The sequence below is a fragment of the Prenolepis imparis genome, unplaced genomic scaffold (assembly GCF_030444845.1).
Source record: "Prenolepis imparis isolate NDT839.2.m4 unplaced genomic scaffold, iyPreImpa1.0 SCAF_4, whole genome shotgun sequence".
NCBI classification, from domain to species: Eukaryota; Metazoa; Arthropoda; class Insecta; order Hymenoptera; family Formicidae; genus Prenolepis; species Prenolepis imparis.
The window spans coordinates 6,785,556-6,802,394 of NW_028141162.1; the positions used below are offsets into that span (position 1 = coordinate 6,785,556).

Here is a 16,839-nt window from a genome sequence, read left to right on the forward strand (position 1 = left end):
ATTACAGCTTCAAAAGCTCTTCACTCTCGATAATTTCTATCTGGAAAATTATTAGCATTCAACGATATTTTTGTTGATAAAATATTAATTTGAACCTTTTTATCATTTTATTTCTAAGATATCATTCAAGCTTTCTCTTGAATATTCTTTATATATAAATTATTCCATGATTCTTTATGGTTACACGTAATCTTTATATGAGCGCGCATTATTTGATAGTTTATCTGTTCTCGATTTTTGTAATCGCATTTGTGGAATCGTTTTGAGGCGAGGAAAGATATACTATGCTTCGAGAAATCTTTCCTCTCTACAGTTTTTCGCGCATCGAAGAACACGATAGAAGTTTTCGTAGCTTACGTCAATGCACTCGATGACGTAACTTCACGTTTAACCCCGAGATATAAACCGTTTTCCTGGCTTTTCCCCGCGATCGTTTCGGTTTAGTAAAGTTTGTTTACGACCATCGTGTCTCGTTATGCAAGATCGGAAAGGATGCGCGCGAGAAACCGTAGTCGTTGCCGTCGATGTTGCTGTTATAGTCGTTATCGCTTCTGGTTGGACCAGTGTATGGACGCGTTATTCTGGTTGTTGTAAAGGATTACCGCATGCGAGAGAGCGGAAGTCCTTAAAGGAAAAAATGGGGATTTACTTACGTCGCAGCGCATCAAACACGTAACGAAGAAAAAGATTCTATCATGTACCACGTAGTTCTCGTTAACTTGGTATTCCTATCAAAGTTTAAATATATAGCACAATTAAATGATAATTTATTGTTATTTTGTTATTGTAATCCTGAATTAATTGCTTCTATCAATTAACACTAAAATTCATATTAAAGATGAAGGATCGATATTAAAGATGATTTAACATTATGCTAGTAGTTTCACTTCTAAAAAACATTTATAGCAAATCAAATTGTTTCCAGAATTAATTCTACAAAAATATCTCAATTTCAAACTTCATACTCGCGAAATAAATTTAAAAAATAACGCTTACCAAAGTAAACTATGTTATTGCGAAGGTAAATTGAGCAATTAATTTTATAAATAATAAATTAATGAAATTATGAATTATATTTCACTTTATAATTGCTTTATTATTGCTCAATCTATGCCTTCATGGATCTTTATTTTCTCTTTTGTTGGTGTTTTGCTGTTCTTTTGTGGCATTTACTCGCGAAAATACGGTTAATTACGATCGTGCGTGTATTAATCAGAATAAATAAATTATTCAGTCTTTATACATAACACTCTGAACATTAATCGCACGCGACACGCGCTTTTCTTTATTCTATTGCGGGAGAAGGCGAAAATCATGGTTACATAAAGCTATGATTTGTTCGGCAATGGAAAATTGCGCGATCAAATTTATACACAATGCTTACTAACAAATAATAACATTTATATACACTAGCGGATCCTGACGTCGATAATGGGGGGGGGGGGGGGTTTGCAAAATTATTTTATTTAATATTTTTGGTTTCATGATTAGATTTATTTATTCTAGGATCAACGACGTCGATAGCTCTTTAATATTTGTTTTTCTTTACTTATATTTTTTAAACAAATTCAGCAAAACAGTTTCTTTTAATTTCCAAGGGGGGGGGGTTTAACCTCCCCCCGGATCCGCTAGTGTTTATATATATATAAAATTTATTTATTTAATTTATTTAAATATATTAAATATTTTACTATACATATTTAATCTCTATATATTTTAATATTTCCTATTAAAACACAAGTAAATATACAACTTTCAGAAAATATATTAAAGTTAAATTAATATCATAATGCACGGACCGATAGTTCCTGCTTATTCGGGTCTTATTGCGTGAATGACAATAAGATCATCACATGTAAACAATAGTCAATAGCGCGTTAAAGGTTCGGCAAAAATTCCATGTGTGTTATGTTATCAAAATACCACAATAAATACTAGAAAATGCCTAACGCAATCATTTTCTACGACGATTACAATTAATATCGAGATATATAAAGGTGTCGTATTCTAATGATTAAATTCGTTAATATTATAATTTTCATTATATATTATTTATTTATATATTATTTATTATTTATAAAATTAAATATCAAATTTATTTTTGCGGCAACATAGTTTACTCTTGCAGTGATATAAACGAAATGTTTGCAATTAATTTTTAAATTCTGGTAGCAATTAATTTTAAATTAATTCTAAAAACAATTTGAATGTTGTCAATTAATTTTAATATTTTAATGTTGCCAATTCTCGTTAATTCCTTGTTTATAATCACTTTATTCTTTTATAGTCGTAAATATATTCCATGTTTTTATAACAATTTAATATTTTCTTTACATATTTTTATGTAATTAATTAATTTTTGAATATTTTGTCTTGTTTATAATTCGATATTCGAGTTTATATTCGATTTTTCGGAAACACGATAGATGCTAACGTATTGTTAAATCAGTATTCTTATTTTTTAATATCAATTTTCTATTAATTAATAAAAGCAATAATTCGAGCTTAGAATAATAAATTAGCGTATAAGTGTATCATATGCATATATGTATGTACATGTGAATTTGATTTCTCATGAAAATATCAGATTAACGAAAGCTATCAACGTACATATCCTAGCGTATACTTTACCACTTGTGTGTACCGTTAATCCTGGAGCGAATTTCTTGAAAGAGCACGCGTCGTGCCACGGTTTAAGTATAATATATTCCGGCGTGAATGTTAAAGCTCTCGTTGTATATTCAACATCGTATATACAGCTTTATGCCGTTGCTCATTAATAATCATAAGAACGCAGGAGCGCACTTCTAATTGCGTGATATATCGCCGTGATTAGAATTTAACGAATATTCTAGTTTGGTATGATAAAGAGAAGAAGGGATCATTGACTTTTTTCAGAATGGAAAATAATAAGAAATAAGATTAATTTTATATTTTTCGAAACTAGTCGTTATTTGTTCATTAAAAATCTTATTTTGTGATACAATACCTGTTGAAATAAGAAAACTTTTTCGAATATTATTGACTATCTTAATGCGAATATATAGTTTTATGTAATTTCTCATGCTTCATCTGTATCTTTGCGCTTAAAAGGCATTTCCTTCTCATGCGCATTTTCATATTACAACTTGGTCAGAATAATTTTGCTCGTCTAAACGGTAATGGCCTTCTACACTTTCCACATCGCCGACTCATTTCGAGAATGGTTTAATTTTCTACACGTTGCCGGCTATTTAGCTAGTCCTCGGCCAGTTTGTACGGAGCAAAAAGAAGATGTAGGATGATGTGTGCGTAGAGCAGAGGGATATGCTGCAGGGCACAAAGGACACAGGCAGGGCTGAAAATAGATAGCGTGTGTGCTAAGTACCATGTAGGTGTACGCATCTACATGCATCTGTCCGCGATATATATCCACCGTACCTGACTAAATTATTAGATTCACCCTCGCGACTCCTCGTCTCGTTTTTCCCGTTTTGTCCGCAGTCGAGATCCGGACGGTAACTCTTTCTTTTCCTCGAGCCGCCATTTCCCCCTTATCCCCGTCTGAATTTTTCTATTAGACTTCCTCAAAGTACTCGTCGAAAAGGTACGCAAAAAGCGTCGCCGTATGAGGCGCTTTTTCTCCCATACAGCGACGATATTAAAACGAGTTTTGAAGCCGTTTACGCGTTGACTAGCTCAAAAGACGAGCAGTTACATTTCATCAGAATAGCGGCAAAGTGACAGTGCGTAACTAGATTTTCCGTGTTGTATTAGCTACCAGCGTTATAGTCCGCTTAATTTATCATAAGGAATTGATGTTATTGAATAATCTTAGAAAACGTTAATGTGAAATATTTGCCAAATAATATCAAATTATGGCGTTAGATTTTATTTCCGTAATTAAAAAAGAAATTAATAAAAAGAAAAAAAGTTAAATTTTGTGCTTTTATTTTTAAATTTATTACATTTTATTTTTATAAATATCAATATTTAATTGCTAATTGATAATAGACTTCTCGTGATTTTGAGATATATTATCTTAATATTAAATAATGCTTTATATTGTCAAGCAAAATGAATTGAAATTGATTCGGTGGAGAAGTAGAGAATAAATGAGAAGAGAATCTCCGAGAGAAAACGTATGCAGAACACGTCACAGATTCAAGAGAGCGAAACTCGTCTTCAAACGTTTTCGCGATTAAATTCTATTTCTCACGCCATCGATGTTCAACGTTTGGTTAAATTCGCTTATTCGCACTGTCGCGAATTTTTCATTGTAAACCCCCCGCCCGAGGACAAGTTCCGGTCGCGCAGATTGCGCCTTTCTCGCGACGTGCTAAGTTCCATCTCGAAGGAATAGAAAGATGAAATTTTCGTTTGTTGGCAAATAGAACTCCAGTCATTCGGTTCTTTTCGAAAAATTCGATTATTCGTATATTGCGTTTTTTCAAAATGTTTTAATCAATCAAAGCAATTTTGTTTGAATAATTACTGATTTGAGTGAGTTACTAATTGACAGGGAGGACAGGGAGGATTGCGTCAACTTGATGCTGCTGTGATTGCAGTTTTTAAGTAATTAAGATATCGCTAACCCATCCTCTATAACTGACACACGGTGTATGGAATAGCGCTATAACGCTAAGCGAACGGTCGCTAACGGGTAACACCGGTAGTCGGTGTTCCTATCTAACGTCGCCTAATACGGGGACGAGTCTAATCCCGTCTGATCTTGAATAATCTGAACTAATCTCGTGCAATCTAACGGCAGCTTTCGGCGCCGGGTACGAGCGTCGGTGGAATAGGTCCGTTTTCAATTAGAGGGAACATTTTGCTGATGGCGCCTGCTTCCTCATACACCCTCTTCTCCCTTACCGCCCAGCTGGATATCTGCCGAAACTTCGTACGGATACGGAAGGAAGGTTTACGGATACGGATGCTAGTGGGAATCTGTCAGTATGAGCAATCCCCATAGATAATGGCCGGATTATGCAACCGGATTAGGATTTTCTCAATGCCCGTGTGCGTGAACCTTCTTACGGATTCATACTTTGATTAAATTCTAAACGCAATCAGCCGAGATCCTGCTCGCGCAATCGTTTAGTTTAATAGAATTTTCTATTTTGTATTTTTTCAGTATTCTTTCCGCTTTGTCAGAAATAGACGTACGAAAAAATCGGATTTCGCGAAAAAGCTACGTCCATTTGGAAATTGCCGTTCATCAATTGTAGCTTTCTCGGGGTAACCGCCGAGATCGAAATGGAATGCCAGGTTGACGTTTTGCCACACACTACGTGCATTGTTTGAATAAGTTTTTGTATCCCGACCGTTCTTGATTACTAACGGCACAATGCGGTTGCACGTCACTTTTTTTCTCGATTCGCAATACATTTCACCAACGATATACATTTTTGCACGAATGCACAATCAAAACCTCAGACTTTTTTATTATATATATATATTAATTTTTTTTTGAAATTTTTCTTGTTATATTTCTTGCGTAGTTTTACGCCATTACTATGTTATATTTCAATGGATCAATTGATATTAACATTTGATATGTAATCGATATTTAAAAATTTTACTTTGGAGCTTCAATATTTTAGTTTTGTACTATATATTTGAACTGCCATAAATGTACTTTTATTTCGATTTCACTTTGTCATAGGCGACACAATATTTTAGTGTTGGATAAGTAATAATGGTGACATGAATTATAGATATGTTTTACATAACTAACTAATTGTATAAAAGACGAACAGAAAAGAGCTTTTATTTTATAATATAACACGAAAGTACAAAAAATTATATAAACAAAGAAGAATGCTTTTATCTCCGTAATTCGTTCTTTAGCTGTGACTTATTTTCTTCGAATATCACCTGCTCCCAATTGGATTCTATTCTTTTACAGTCTCCTTTCGCATTTTCACATTAATTTACCGCATCCATTCCTTACAATTCGATTTCGTGAAACGGTAAGGTCCCTTCTTTGTGATTCGCGTGGATCGTAACTTCATCGTCTTTCTTTCACTGGGTTTTGAGTGTCAAATATTTGCGGAGTCTCGTAAGAAAAAAGAGAGAGAGAGAGAGAGAGAGAGAGAGAGAGAGAGAGAGAGAGAGAGAGAGGAGAGGAAATAAAGGGAAAAAGGAATGGACGGTCACGATTCTCCTCTAGATTACATGAGGATGCGGGTGATCAAAAGTTAAGGACTGATGTAACGAACAGAGAATGGGGAGGGTGGCTTCGCGACGACGAAAGTTATCTTGCAGGGGTCTGGTAGGCGGTCTGGGCGCCTGCAGGAGGAGAATCGTTTTGTAATTGATAGGAGTGTTTGTTTTCGCATTTGTAAATAGCATTCCATTAGTGCCGCCGCGAGCACAAACTGCACGAACTTTGACGCGCACGTCGAAGTTTCGCATTTCCCAGAGCCGTTCCAGTCTTTCAAGAGAGGACGACTAATCGAGACTCGTCTCTGTTCTCTTAGTCCGTAATCTTCGCGAGTAGAGTAATTATAATTATACAGTATAATTCCTTTGATGCGTCGTACATTTTTTTTACGATGCGTAGGTTGCATGTGAGAAACATCCCAAGTCGCATTTATCACTCTAAGACTGACTGAATAATTTTCTAATTTGATACTTAATGAAAATTAAACAATTAAGTTCCGTTTTCATAAACGTCAATTAATGTTAAGTGAGATTTAACTAGCACTTATAGAGAAAGGATCCTGGGTAATTAATTCAAAATTAAAATGCTAATCTAATTTTGCACAATTTAAATGTTTTTAATTAACTATTTTATTAGTTTTTCTTTGTTACGATTTTTAATCATAGAAGCTAAATTCAGAAGGATGTCAATTGCATTGCATATTCTATATAATGCATGTAGACATATTATATGCAATATGCAGATATTGTAACTATAACTATGTACATACATCACATAGAACTAGGATACATTACGATAATCATAGTTCAATGAACATGACGTTATTAATCGTGAACGCATAATGCAGTTCCATTGCGAGTAAACTAAATGGCTTATGCTAATGACTTCTAAAGTGTTTCACATAATCTTAAAATAAGAAGAAATATATTTTTATATTGCATATAAGATCTATCACGTATATATAAAATTACACATATAAAATTTTATACATATATATATATATATATATATATATATGTCGACATAAAGAAAATTATATTTAAAATATAATTTTAAATGTTTCTTTATGTCGATAGATATGATCATGAATATTAAATTGCACTTCTCTCTTTCCCTTTTTCACCAAATATATAATTCAAATTTTCGCTCACAGTTATTTTTATTTTATATTTTTTTTATTTCTATGTTAATATTATGTCAATATGCTGCCTTTGATTATAAAATTTAATTTAATAAAAGAGAATATACATATATGTAATTTTTTAATATTGATTTATGAAGTATTATGCTTTGCATTGAATTTGCAGTTATCGTTGATAATGTCATATAACGGTGATATGTGGTAAAATATTTTTTACAGTAGGATGAAGAATAAACACAAGCTAATAAATAGGGGAAGTGGCCGTAAATATCGTAAATACCGTAAATTTATTTCTGAGCAATGTTTCGGATTGGTTGTTGGCTTTCGCTAGTAGCAACGAATGCGCAATTTCGTCCGCGCAATTTCAAGCGAGCTCAGGCGAGAACGTCATCCCGACACGAATTTTACGACTGATCACTCGCGAAGCCTCCTCTTTTGTCACGTTCCGCGCCGTGGTTTTCTCGAAAGAAAAACGGATCCTCTCGGATACAGGTTCTTTCGATTGGAATGGATGAAATTCCATTACTACGGAATTTCGCGTAATTCTTTCGGAGCACTATCACGTATATGTTCCGAGTAATGAGAAAGGCATCACTTTTCTCTTTCAATCATCTTTTCAAGATGTGATGATGTGAGATAATTATGTTGGATATTATTAATTTTTTAATGTGAACAAATTTTGTAGACTTTTATAGATAGTAGGAACAAATTAATCATGGAAGAATCTTTGCTTTTATAAATCTTTTAGAATCTTTATAATATGTCTAATAATGAGATTAGTCATTTTTTTTCAAGATAATATTTTGTGATATTTGTGTATACATTTTTTTACTTCTACATACATACATATTTCAGATTTTTATCTGTGAAATATCATCTTTCATCTGTGAAATATCATTGAAATATCACAGATAAAAATAGGATTCAGGACAAAATCTGGAGGAATTTTTAGAAAACTTAGGAATTTAAAATCTATCTGAAATATGTATGCAGAAGTAAAAAAGTTTATATTTATATATTAATATGTCAACTCTTTGATGATTTAGATTATTGAATACCTATTAATTAGTAAAAATATAGAATCTCTTTAATTTGGAATAAATTAACTAGATTTCTATATGTGTTGTATATTTAATCATTGATGAATGGTGAATTATGGAAGAATTACGCTCATTACTATTAGGACGTAAATTATTTAAATTGCAAATAGCGTTTCAGCCAATTCTCTTGTCAAGAAGAGTATGAGCTGATTTGATTTCTACGCGTAAATTCGCGTTGAGTGAAAATTCATTTTGAATTGCGCGTTATATAACGAAACTCGCGATATTTCTCCAAGCAGTGAGTAATTAAAATGTAAATTATGCGATGTGAGTAAACATGTTTGTACGAATCGCGCCAAGTGCAGCCGACGCCGGAAGGATTATCCTTTTAATGAGACTCGACAATGCGCGTTAATGTCGCGATGCGTTTATTAGAGGTCATACTGAAAATCTTGCATACTAAAAGAAAAGAGAAAAGAGCGTAACTATTTAAATCGATGTAAATTATCGCAAAACTGATTGACAATAATTTTATAAAATATAAGCAACTAGGAATCCGCTATATATATATATAGCGGATTCCTACAATTGGAAAAATAATTTTACATAACAATTATGTATATATATACATAATTGTTATGTAAAATTATTTTTCCAATTGTGCGAATAAAATAAAAATTATTTTATTTTCCGACAAATTTCTCAACACGTTTGTAGCGTTTCGACGATTACAAAGAAATTCTACGTTATATTTGCGCTATCAAAAGACTCGTGGCCGTATTCTATGTTTCTCTGTTTCGCCTTTTCCTCGTAGCACATAGAAAAGAAATTCTCGACACGTTCTCCTCTGCGTTCGCGCTCACATCTGTACGCGGTATAAATCGCGCGATGATTTTTTTCTTTTTCATAATCCTCATACGCACCCTTGCCGTTTTCTTCTCTCTTTCTTGCATTTTTTCGCCCAGCCCTAGCAGTCCACCCTAGCGCTTTTCATCTCGTGTCCGCGTCTCTCTTTGCTTTTTGTTCGTTTCTTCTTATTTTTACCACTAAAACGGAACAGGCTATTTCGCGGTTTTCATACTTCGGCACGACGTAATTACTGCGATTTCTGCGAAAGAGCTGGTTCTGTAGACGAACGATCGTGCGTAAAAGGCGCTCGTAAATTTTGTGGCGACGTGAAAATAATCTTGCATTTGAATTTCTCTCTTGCAAAGAGTTTCTTCAAACGAAAATTTAAAATTCTCTAATATTATGCAAGTCTGCAGAAATATCTACATATGTGTGCGAAATATAATAATGAGAAACATAAATCTAAAGTAAATAAAAGCGCAACGCACAATAGTGTCTTAACATCATAAATTCTTTTCGTTATATGTCATGTCATATTTGGTGCTCCATGTTTTCCATGATATAACGTTGTTGTCATTGACATGGCGAGATTGGAGCGAGAAAGTTAATTATTCTGTGTATCATCGCATTATTTTTCGAAACGCGATTACGACAAGTATTTAATTATGTAAGAAATAGCGACGCTTTCGTAAAAACGCATTTAACATTTATTATTTTAAATTAAAAATGTGCATTGTAGAAAATAGTTGTAAGGCAAATTAATTTTACGTGAGGAATTTTACTGAATGGAATTACTATCAAAAGTTGCCGAGATAGATGTTTATTGACATATCTTGCTGCGAACATTGACAGAATAATAACAATCTTTTCGTGTCTTTGCACGACGCGCATCGATGCTTTCACCTCTCTTGACCTATTCCCCTTCTCATGCCTCTTTAGTTATGTAATAATTTTGTTATAAATAATTTATTTATATACAATCACAATTTTGTTATAAATAAATAATATCTAACTTGTAGAGCTTTTATTGACTTATAATACTTTAATTGATCTACACTACTTTCATTGATCTATACTACTTACATTTACTACACCATTATTTTATATCACTGTTTCGCATTTAAGCCTTTAATCATGATGTCCAAATTAATTAATATTGCTTATTTATCATTATAAAATTTAACTTGTAATATTTTATCGATTTATACTACTTTCATTGACCTATACTACTTACATTTACTACATTACTTTATATCATCATTTTGCATTTAACTTTTTAATTTATGATGTCAAAATTAATTAATATTGGTTATTATTTATTATTATATGTATTGTGATTGATAGTATTTTTATTAATTTATATCGCTTTCATTGATCTACACTACTTTCATTGACCTATACTACTTACATTTACTACATTATTTTATGTCACCATTTTGCATTTAACTTTGTAATTCATAATGTCCAAATTAATTAATATTGCTTATTATTTATTCTTATATGTATTGATTGATAGTATTTTTATTGACTTATATTACTTTCATCCACTAGCGGATCCTAACGTCGATAATGGAGGGGAGGGGGGGGTTTGCAAAATTATTTTATTTAATATTTTTGATTTTATGATTAGTTTTTATTCCAGGATCAACGACGTCGATAGCTCTTTAATGTTTGTTTTTCTTTATTTATATTTTTTAAACAAATTCAGCAAAACTGTTTCTTTTAATTTGCAGGGTTAACCCCCCCCCCCCCCCAGGATTCGCCAGTGTATATATATATATATTATATATTATATAGATATAAAGAATTTCTCGTCTAATTATTTTCATGCAACGAAATTATCTCATCATTTCGTCGTATGCCTGACTTAATCTACACTTAACTCCTTGAATGCGTAATGAATATAATTTACAATGTATCTTATACATACATATTGTATATATTATATAGATATAAAGAATTTCTCGCCTAATTATTTTCGTGCAACGAAATTATCTCATTATTTCGTCGTATGTCTGACTTAATCTAAACTTAACTCCTTGAATGCGTAATGAGTATAATTTTCAGTGTATCTTATACATACATATTGTATATATTATATAGATATAAAGAATTTCTCGCCTAATTATTTTCGTGCAACGAAATTATCTCATCATTTCGTCGTATGTCTGACTTAATCAAAACTTAACTCCTTGAATGCGTGATGAGTATAATTTCCAGTGTATCTTATACTTTTATATATATATATATATATATATATATGTATATTATATAAATATAAAGAATTTCGCCTAATTATTTTCATGCAACGAAATTATCTCATCATTTCGTCGTATGTCTGACTTAATCTCCACTTAATTCCTTGAGTGCGTAATGAGTATAGTTTACAGTGTATCTTATACTTTTATATATATATATATATAATATATATATAAAATATATATAAAATATATATATAAAAAAATATATATATATATAAAAGTATAAGATACATTGTAAATTATACTCATTACGCATTCAAGGAGTTAAGTTTAGATTAAGTCAGACATAGGATGAAATGATGAGATAATTTCATGCACGAAAATAATTAGGCAAAATTCTTTATATATATATAATATGTACAATATGTATGTATAAGATACACTGTACATTATACTCATTACGCATTCAAGGAGTTAAGTTTTGATTAAGTCAGACATACGACGAAATGATGAGATAATTTCGTTGGATGAAAATAATTAGGCGAAATTCTTTATATTTATATAATACATACAATATGTATGTATAAGATATACTATAAATTATACTTATTACGCATTCAAGGAGTTAAGTTTTGATTAAGTCAGACATATGATGAAATAATGAGATAATTTCATGCACAAAAATAATTAGGCGAAATTCTTTATATATATATAATATGTACAATATGTATGTATAAGATACACTGTACATTATACTCATTACGCATTCAAGGAGTTAAGTGTAGATTAAGTCAGACATACGACGAAATGATGAGATAATTTCGTTGCACGAAAATAATTAGGTGAAATTCTTTATATCTACATAATATATACAATATGTATGTATAAGATACACTGTAAATTATACTCATTACGCATTCAAGGAATTAAGTGTAGATTAAGTCAGACATAGGACGAAATGATGAGATAATTTTGTTGTACGAAAATAATTAGGCGAAATTCTTTGTATCTATATAATATATATTATATATATATATTATATAGATATAAAAAGTTTCACCTAATTATTTTCGTGCAATGAAATTATCTCATCATTTTGTCCTATGTCTGACTTAATCTACACTTAACTCCTTGAATGCGTAATAAGTATAATTTACAGTGTATCTTATATTTATATATACACACTAGCGGATCCTGACGTCGATAGCTCTTTAATGTTTGTTTTTCTTTATTTATATTTTTTAAACAAATTCAGCAAAACTGTTCCTTTTAATTTGCAAGGGGGGGGGGGGGTTTAACCCCAAAACCCCGTCCTAGGATTCGCCAGTGCTTTCATCGATCTACACTACTTTCATTGACTTATACTACTTACATTTACTACATTATTTTATGTTACCATTTTGCATTTAACTTTTTAATTCATAATGTCCAAATTAATTAATATTGCTTATTATTTATTATTATATTTATTGATTGATAGTATTTTTATTGACTTATATTACTTTCATTGATCTACACTACTTTCATTGACCTATACTACTTACATTTACTACATTATTCCATGTCATTGTTTCTCATTTAACCTTTTAATTATGATATTCAAATTAATTAATATTGCTTATTATTTATTATTATATTTATTGATTGATAGTGTTTTTATTGATTTATATTACTTTCATTGATCTACACTACTTTCATTGACCTATACTACTTACATTTAGTACATTATTTTATGTCACCATTTTGCATTTAACTTTTTAATTCATAATGTCCAAATTAATTAATATTGCTTATTATTTATTATTATATGTATTGATTGATAGTATTTTTATTGACTTATATTACTTTCATCGATCTACACTACTTTCATTGACCTATACTACTTACATTTACTACATTATTTTATGTCACCATTTTGCATTTAACTTTTTAATTTACTAGACAACACAAGCGCGCGCTATTTTATTCAAAAATTTTATTTAATTTTATTTAATTTTATTTTAAACAATTGTCAAAACTGTTAACCTTTGCGATGATAGCCGCTCGATTAATATTTTTTCACAGAAATCAGCTGATAACTGTCAAAAATATTAATCGTGTTTAAAGTATTATAACATATTATTTAAAACAATATTTTAATTTTTATAACATATTATTTTAAAAATTAATTAGCAAATTAACGCTTTAATCAGCTGATTTTTATCAAAAAATATTAATAAAGCGAAAATTTGCTAATTAAATATTCTAGCTTATATATTTATATTTATATTGTGTATGTTATAATTTGTGCTAATTAAATTTTAAAATAATAATATGGTAAAAGTTATAAAATAGTAATTTGTAGTAAATAATATGTTATAATACCTTATTCTCGATTAATATTTTTTCTTTCTATATCTTTTTGAACGAATTTTTTTCGAGTTTTAATTATAATTATTAATATTAAGTCATGTATATAGTATCGCGCGCGCGTTATTAGAGTGAAGTTGCCGATGTTTGTAGCCTCGGCCATTACCGAAACGCCGCGAGTATCAGGCAGTTGGAGCTGCGTCCCGCTGTGATTAATTAGTAAGCATAATCGTTAGAAACAATTTCGAACCTTTGCATTGTAATATTTGTCAATCGCATATCATAATTTCAACGTTAATATGTAGTCGTAATTGTTCGAAACGCATATTTCACGAAAAATTGGAAGCAAAATCTCTTGCCAACATAACCCAACTTAATCTGTTCTCGCGCGCGCGAATGTGTTGCGATCCGTGGATATATCTATCGTTAATTCTAGCTTACATATTTATATTGTGTATGTTATAATGCGAAATAGTAAGATTATTCTAATATATGTATGTATTTTATTTGTTACAGGTAGCATTGCGATACACAGTGCGATTCATGCGTCGTGTCGGGAATGCCGTGTAAAGTATCGGTGAGTGAGAAATTGTTTATTTTATAATAATTTCTATAGCGGTAATGGGGATATATATCATATGTTGAAAATATTAAAATAGTAACATATCTTTAAATAATATGTTATAATATCTTATCCGCGATTAATATTTCTTGACAAAAATCAGCTCTGATAATTGTCAAAAACATTAATCGAATTTAAAATATTATAACATTCCTTTCTAAAAATGGCACGTTAAGTCGATTCTTGCAAGTATTGTTGCATCTTTTCCGATGCTGATTAACTGTTTCGATTCGCATTGTGCGTTATATTCGTAGCATCGAAAGGCTGTCATCGCGAGGGTTAGTAGTTTAACAGTTTGTTCAAAATAAAATAAAATAAAATAATATGTTATAGTATACTTTAAACTCGATTAATATTTTTGATAGTTATCAATTGATTTCTGACAAAAAATATTAATAAAGCGTTAATTTGCTAATTAAATTTTAAAATAATAATATGGTAAAAAATTAAAATAGTAATATGTTGTAAATATATTGTTATAATGTCTTATCCGCGATTAATATTTTTTGACAGAAATCAGCTGATAACTGTCAAAAATATTAATCGAGTTTAAAGTTTTATAAAATATTATTTAAAACATATTATATTATTTTATTTAATTTTATCTTGAACAAACTGCTAACCCTCGCGATGACAGTCTCTCGATGCTACGAATATAATGCACAACGCGAATCGAGACAACCAATCAACATCGTGGAAATGCGGCAACAATACATGCGAGAATCGACTTTGCATGCACTTTTTAGAAAGGGATCATGTCAAAATTAATTAATATTGGTTATTATTTATTATAATATGTATTGATTGATAGTATTTTTATTAATTTATATCACTTCCATTGATCTACACTACTTTCATTGACCTATACTACTTACATTTACTACATTATTTTATGTCACCATTTTGCATTTAACTTTTTAATTCATAATGTCCAAATTAATTAATATTGCTTATTATTTATTATTATATTTATTGATTAATAGTATTTTTATTGACTTAAATTACTTTCATCGATCTACACTACTTTCATTGACCTATACTACTTACATTTATTACATTATTTTATGTCACCATTTTGTATTTCACTTTTTAATTCATAATGTCCAAATTAATTAATATTGCTTATTATTTATTATTATATTTATTGCTTAATAGTATTTTTATTGACTTAAATTACTTTCATCGATCTACACTACTTTCATTGACCTATACTACTTACATTTATTACGTTATTTTATGTCACCATTTTGCATTTAACTTTTTAATTCATAATGTCCAAATTAATTAATATTGCTTATTATTTATTATTATATTTATTGATTGATAGTATTTTTATTGACTTATATTACTTTCATCGATCTACACTACTTTCATTGACCTATACTACTTACATTTACTACATTATTTTATGTTACCATTTTGCATTTAACTTTTTAATTTATGATGTCAAAATTAATTAATATTGGTTATTATTTATTATTATAACTATTAACTTGTAATATTTGTATTAATTTATATCACTTTTATTGATCTACACTTCTTTCATTGACCTATACTACTTATATTTACTACACCATTATTTTATATCACTGTTTTGCATTTAATCCTTTAATCATGATGTCCAAATTAATTAATATTGCTTATTACTTATTATTATACATATTTACTTGTAATATTTTTGCAACACTTTAGTACCGATTTCGAGAAAATCGATCCATTAATGAAAGAGTAGTTCGCGGTCACACAGACAGACAGACTGACGGTACTTATATATATAAAGATATTTTTTTCGATATCTTTTTTCGTACTTATAATTGTTGCCGATGGTCGCATTTTCGATGCCAACAGAATGAGATATCTCATTGAACGTTGCTCATTGAACAGTACTCAAGGAAAGCACACTCTGCTCCGACAAGCGGTTAGAGTGCGATCGATTGTCAGGATCGATAATCCCAGGCAGGTGGAATCATCGTAGTTTGATTCCATTCCGTCTCTTGTCACATATACCATACACAATCAATAGTGTCGCCATACATATCTTCACGTATAGCCTATCGGACATTACGGCCTCTTTTTTTTGTATATCTTGAAGACACATATGTATATATTTAATTTTGACGAGCTCCCTAGAATAACTTAGCACGATTTTTGCGTGCGACGAGAAGTTAACACTCAATTTCCTAGATTATCTAGATAATCGAAAATGAATATCTTTCTTTCTTGTCTCATCTACTGTTATAGTATCATAACAAATTATTATAGCGAATTCAAGTCGTTCTGAGATCAGAATATGCTTTGAGACAAGAGTCGGAGTTCATTCGCGTTTGTCCCATCTGTCTTTTTCCACTTCAAATTTAACTCTTGCACGAAGCTCGCATTGTTATTATTTCATTGACTCAAATTACAACCCTCGCACGAAACGGGATATTCGTTCTCTTATTCTCGATTTGCAGAATTTGGGACTGCCATGCAAAGTGTTGCGCATTCGT

General features: G+C 30.5%; 1 protein-coding gene across 1 annotated transcript in view; it reads left to right on the plus strand.

Moving 5' to 3' along the window:
• Window positions 1–16,839, plus strand: part of LOC145934985 (beta-1,4-glucuronyltransferase 1) — a 94,757-nt gene that overhangs the window by 34,311 nt on the left and 43,607 nt on the right. Inside the window, exon 5 of the transcript XR_014425140.1 lies at window positions 14,245–14,305. The gene's annotated coding sequence lies outside the window, so the exon portion shown is untranslated. The remainder of the gene's footprint in view (window positions 1–14,244; window positions 14,306–16,839) is intronic.